The following is a 6336-nucleotide window of genomic DNA, read 5'->3' on the forward strand; positions in this document are numbered from 1 at the left end:
CAGGAAATCAACACTGTCAGATTGATATTTTTAAATTTATTATTGCCATTTGGGCCATTTTCAGACGTTCTTTGAATTCTCTGCAAATTCCTTGCCCTCAACACAAAGTTGGGTAAAAGCCCTAAAAATCACCAACCCTTCAGCATCACACATGCTACCACCACAAATGATATATCGCCAGCTATCAAAGCCATCCTTCTAGGGATTGGGGCCATCTCGGGTAGTAGTGAGTTTCCCATGCATGGAGGTGTGCAAGCAAGAGCTGGTCAACCTTTCTTATAGAACTGTCTAGTTGTATCTACAGGGAGGGTTCTGAAGAAACCCTCCTCCGGGGTCTGCCACCAACTAGGCCTTTCTTAACCCATTTTCTTCCTGTGCAGAGAGATGAATGGTTCTTCTCCTGTTTTACATGGTTGTTCTGAGATGTCAACTAAGAGTGTATAATGGAACATGATTATTAAGTTGCAAAGAATGATCTCTGTGCAAAAATAAAAATTCCTAGATGAGCTCTAAGATTTCTTTCAAGTCTGAAGTTCCTTGATCTGATACATTTCTTAAATCCTTAAAATGGATAGGAAAAGACTTACTGTCCGTGATTGTAAAAAGCTTCAGAAAATAGAGGTGGCTGGGTAAGACTAAGAAAGCACTGCAAATGGTCACTTTATGACCCAGGCCTTTACTCTGGGTGGACAATGGAGATGATGGCAAAGGGACAATCTTTTTTTTTTTTAATTTTTTTCATTTCTTTATTGTCAAAGTGTTGCATAGAGGGGTTACACTTTTATATGTAAGGCAGTGCAAACATTTCTTATCCAACTTGTTACCTCCTCCCTCGGAACCAACCTAGATGCCCCTCAGTAAATAAAGGATCAAGAAAATATGGTACATATACACAATGGGATTCTATGCCTCTATCAGAAAGAATGATATTGCTCCATTCATAAGGAAATAGACGGGGAAAAACTTTAAATTTTTCTAAATTTTAATCATTTAAAAATTTTCCACTATTTATCTAATAATTTGATCCTGCATTAATTAATGATTCTTAATGAAATTGGTTATTTTATTTTTTTTATTTTTTTTAAATTAATTTTATTGACAAGGTGAAGGGCAGAGGGGGTACAGTTACAGAATAAGGCAGTGAGTACAGTTCTTGTCATGCTTGTTACACCTTCCCTCATTTTTCTTTCCCTTCCCTAGCTCAGATAAACATATATACAATACCCAGTGTACCAAAATCATATACAGTAACAACAAGGGATAAGCCATAGGAAATTCACATAGTACATTAAAAAATAGCAACAACAACAATAAAATCCTCTTGTTTCCATCTCTTGGAGTTCATTTTGCTTAGCCTCATCTTATATAATCTTATATACATGTGCTTTATTTATTTTTTTTCTCAAATTTTTATTATCAAACTGACATACAGAGAGGTTACAGTATCATACGTTGGGCATTGGATACATTTCTTGTACTGTTTGTTGCCTCAAAGGGACAATCTTGAAGAGGTCACAAATTTGAAATGTTGGATGGTGTGTGTAAGAAAAATAAGGACAAATAGAAATCCCCAGTACACTTTTCTGAAAATCAATGACAAAGGAAAGCCCTAGCAGCAGTAATAAGAAAAAAAAAATCTTCAAAGTCACACCAATAAGGCTGATGAAACTGTGGATGCTAACAGACAATGGAAAGATGCAAAAACACCTTTCACAAATTATAGATAAAATAAACGGTTTTGTCCAAATGGGAGTTGAGCTAATTCACCTCTGGTATCAACCAAAATGGGTCTCATGGCAAGACACATGGAGAGAGGCAGTGGGAAGACAACCTCAAGTGATCCAACAGAAAGATAAAATCATCTCATGGTGTCTTAATCCACCATAATAGAATGTGGGAGAGAAGCAGCCGAGTCCACTATCACAAATGGCCAGGGGAACTTGAAGTTGCTGAGCAACTAAACATTCATTAAGTAAATAGAAGAGGCCTGCCACATGGTTACCCTGCCTGATCTAAATGGAACGACAGAGCACGAAACCCAGTGGCTGAAGAATACACGTTCTCTTCAAGTGTGTGTGTGAAACATTCTTCCAAAGAGACACTAGGCCAGAACGCCACCCTCAGCAATTTTTAGTAACTGAAATCATAATGAGCATATTTTCTGGCCGTAGAGGGATCTGAAAACAATCACTGAAGGAAAGGTAACCTGAAAAATTCCTCAAAAAGATTGGAAGTCAAATAGAAATACTTCTGATTGCTTCTGGATTAACAAAGCAATCACAAGGTGATTAGGAAACATTTCAAAACTAACAACAATGCGAGCACAACACATAATCAAGCCGTGTTTAAAGAGAAATATTGAACCCTAAATTCTTATATTAAGAAAGAAAGGAGTGTTTTTTAATCAGTCATCAGAGTTTGAAAATCTAAATAAATGAGAAAACAATAGCACATTAAATGCAAAGAAAAAAAGGAAAGAAAGTGCATAGCTAGGAGCGGAGATGACGAAGTATGCAGCTGGCATCCAATAGGACCATTAACACATTACTTGCATAAATAACTTAATGAATCAAACGAAAGGTGAAAGCCGGAACTGGCAACATCAGCAATTTAAAAGTGGGACTCCAGCCAGGTGCTGGTGGCTCATGCCTCTAATCCTAGCTACTTAGGAGGCTGAGATCTGAGGATCACGGTTCAAAGCCAGCCCAGGCAAGGAAGTCCATGACTCTCTTATCTCCAACTGCTACCAAAGTGGAGCTGTAGCTCAAGTGATAGAGCATTAGCCTTGAGCATAAAAGCACAGGGTGGTTGCCCAGACTCTATGTTTAAACCCCAGTTTAAAAGGGGGGAGGGGCTTCACGACAGAGACATTAAAAGAATAGGAAGATATCATAAATGCCTTCACACTAATAAACTTGAACTTGACCCTGTTCACTACTCCATGAACAAATCTGTTTTTTTTTAGCTCAACTTACTAGGAGAATAGAGCAAAATATTTCAATATAGCTGTTAAACAAGTTGAATTGTAATTAAAAACCTCCTCAAAGGAACTTCTTGGCCTGGACAACTTTTCTGGGGAATCGTCCAAAGCCCAGAGGAAGCAGGATTATCATTCTTACACAATTGATCAGCGGCGGAGCCAGAGGGAGCATTTCCAACTTCATTTTGTATAACAAAGCCAGCCTGACTCTGATTTCCAGTCCTTGCAATGACATCATAGGAAAAGAAAATTGCCAGCTATTATGGCCAATAAATACAAATGCAAAGATGCCAAACAATTATTAGCCAATCAAACCCAGTACTAGGCATAATAATACATGTGAATTTTCTGGTAACGTGAAAGTTGCTTTAGTATTTAAAAATTGATCCATGTAATTTAACACACTGGAGAAAAATCAATTGGTCATCTCCATAGAAGCTGAGTAGACTTGATGAAATTGAACATTTGTTTGGGCTAAAAAGTAAAATAAAAGTCCTTACAAACTAAGAGGAGTACAATAGAAATTTCTTAATTTAATAAAGGTTCCCTACAAAATACATTACAGGTAACAGTCTAGATAATAGTCTATTTAATAATGACAATAGCTTATTCCATCACCACTTGCATTAATTGGTACAATTATTCCTGGGCAACCTTGGGTTGTTGGTTAAGCCTCACATTCTGAAATCCTTCATATAAAATAGCATAGTATTTACACAGGTGGCTTGCCGTAAATCGTCTATAACAGGTGATACAATGAAAGTCATAAGAAAACACAATGAAGTTCTTTTCGGAAGTCCTGGGGATTTGCTAGACAAGCTCTACCACCTGAGCTACTCCATCATCTGTGGGCCCTTTTTATTTAAAAACAATGTCTTAGTTATTGCTTAGATAAGGTCTAGAATTTCTGCCTGAGGCTGGCCTCATCATGATAGCTTAGCTGGGGTTTACAGACTTCTAAAGTAACACCGACTCATTGTTTGAAATGAAGTCTTGCTAACTTTTTGCCCTAACATTTGCCTTCAAACCATTTCCTCTGAATCTCTAGCTCACTCCTACGTACCTGGGATCACGAATGTGAGCCACCTCACCCTGTCCATCCTAGTACTTTTTAGTTATTATTTTTTTTTAATAAGGAGGCACCCACTACCAATACCCAAGAATGTTCTGGTAGCTTTAGAGTTGAATGGACACAGCACTATTTTTCCTTCCATTCTTGTCAACATTACCACCACCACCCCATAATTCCATCTCCATCATCAGCAATACCCGCATAATAAGCAGTTCCGAGATTGTTCATTCACTGCGCCTACCAACATCACCATTATCCACATCCCACCATCTACCACCATCGCTATGTTTTCCACTACCACCATCCTTTGGCACTTACTAATTTGAGGACACTAACAATTCAACCAATGGTACCCACCTAGCAAGACGCTGCCATTCCCACAGCTGGGACTGGCTCTGCTGCATGCCCCTCCCCTCTGTACCCTGCCCAGAGCCGGTCTTGTATTTGCATGCTGGACCTTTTCCTTGCAGAAGGAGGGCATGCTGGGAAACTCAAGAGCATCCTTAGCAGTGACTGGGCTCTGCAGGGCCTGGCTCTGGGCATCACTAGAGGGCAGCAGAGCACTGTGTCATCATGGCCCCAGGATTGATTACAAAGGAAGCTTTGTCAGGCATGACCCTGCTCTGTCTATATATTACTTAGGGGGGCGGGGCGGAGCCGGTGACCAGCCCTTGGTGGGAGACAAAGGGACACAGAGAGACGTTTTAGAGGAAGCCAACAGCCACTCTGAGAAATCAGAGGATCCTCTTGGGTCAATCCTGCCTCTAGATGCACCCCTTCAGCCCTCTGTCTTTCCTCCCACTTGAGCCATGATTCCCTAGACCAACTCTAACCCATCGTCATCGGAACTTTGGGAAATAGCCAAGCTTCCATCTTGGAACCTGAGGCCATGGTACTGCTGGCTACACCTGCACTCCGACCTCCTGGGTTCCAGAACCTAACTTTCTGTTGGCTCCTCTGTGTTTGTGCCAGTGCTGCCCCTTGGCCAGGTGTACTCTTCTACATTGGGCAAACATGTCCCCCAAGACCCCCCCCAACACCAGCTGCCAGCTCAGGTTAGAGCCCCCCACCGAGTCCCCACAGTCTCCCATCTTCCCTCTGTTGCAGTTCTGATCTCACACAGGGGCTCCGGCCTGTTGGGGGACAGGGATGGCTTCTGCCCCTTCTTTGTGGTCTTTGAGCCGGCACAGAGCTCAGCAGCTGGGGGTGGAGGAAGGGAAGGAGGCAGGAAGGAAGTCAGAGGCTGGCCAGAGCAGCTGGAGGTCTCGATGTCCCTCCTTGGGCCCCATCTTTCCTCCTTGCTCTGCTCTGTGTCTAACTGCAAACCTCCCAATGTAAGGCTTCACTAGGGACTTGCTGTGCACAGAAACCACCAGAGATGGTGACCTTCTCCCAGCCCGGCTGAGCTGGCCTCTTAAGCTCAACCATCTGCAACAAAGTTAGCATTCCCAGAGAGTGAAGGATAGGCTCTGAAGGACATGCAGCACACATAGCTGGTCTTCTTTGCTTAGGTGCAGAGACCAGGGCAGCCTGGGCTATGAGATCGAGAGTCGAACAGCCACAGGGAGAAGATGGATGGTAGCATTCTGTCGTCTGTGCAGGAAGAGCCAGGGATCCAGGACCTGTTGTAACATTCCCCAGTTCGCTGTCATCTTCCATTCATCTCTGGGTACAGACCATAACACTTGATTCAGTGGCCCAAGGGATACTCGAACTCACCTCTCTGTGGTTCGATCCCCTTCCACAGATGGAAAAACTGAAGGCAGGGCCAAAGTAGGCTGGTGCAGTAATTGCATTCACAGGAAAGGGCAGAGATGGACAGTCACAGCAGCACGTGGGCCCTGGTGGACCCTCTGTCCCCCCCCCAACCCCCGCAGCCACGCCAGGCTTCACTACACAAGGAGCTTCAGGAAGGCGGGACTCACAGCCCCCTATGCCACCATGGTGCCCTCTAAACCTGTGTGGTGAGAAATCGGGGCCCAGCAGGACCAGCAGAAGCCCCTGCTGAAGCCAGGCTTCACCTTCTGGAGCCCCTCCTGGGAATTGTGACATCCAAGGACCCTAAGATTGCTTAAACTGCCTGTCATTCTGTAGTCCAGATCTGTGGCTGGAATCAGCATTTGCTGGCAGTTTCCATGGGAATAAGCCCCCAGGAGCCGGCAGGTCCCGCACGATGACCCCCGCTAATGGGAGCATGTCATCGGGGCTCCGGCTGCCCTTCCGTGATGACGCCTTGTGTATCTGGAGCTTTCTGGGAGAAAGGGTGAAAGTTTGTGGTTATGGG

Source organism: Perognathus longimembris, chromosome 1 (assembly GCF_023159225.1).
Source record: "Perognathus longimembris pacificus isolate PPM17 chromosome 1, ASM2315922v1, whole genome shotgun sequence".
Taxonomy (NCBI): Eukaryota; Metazoa; Chordata; class Mammalia; order Rodentia; family Heteromyidae; genus Perognathus; species Perognathus longimembris.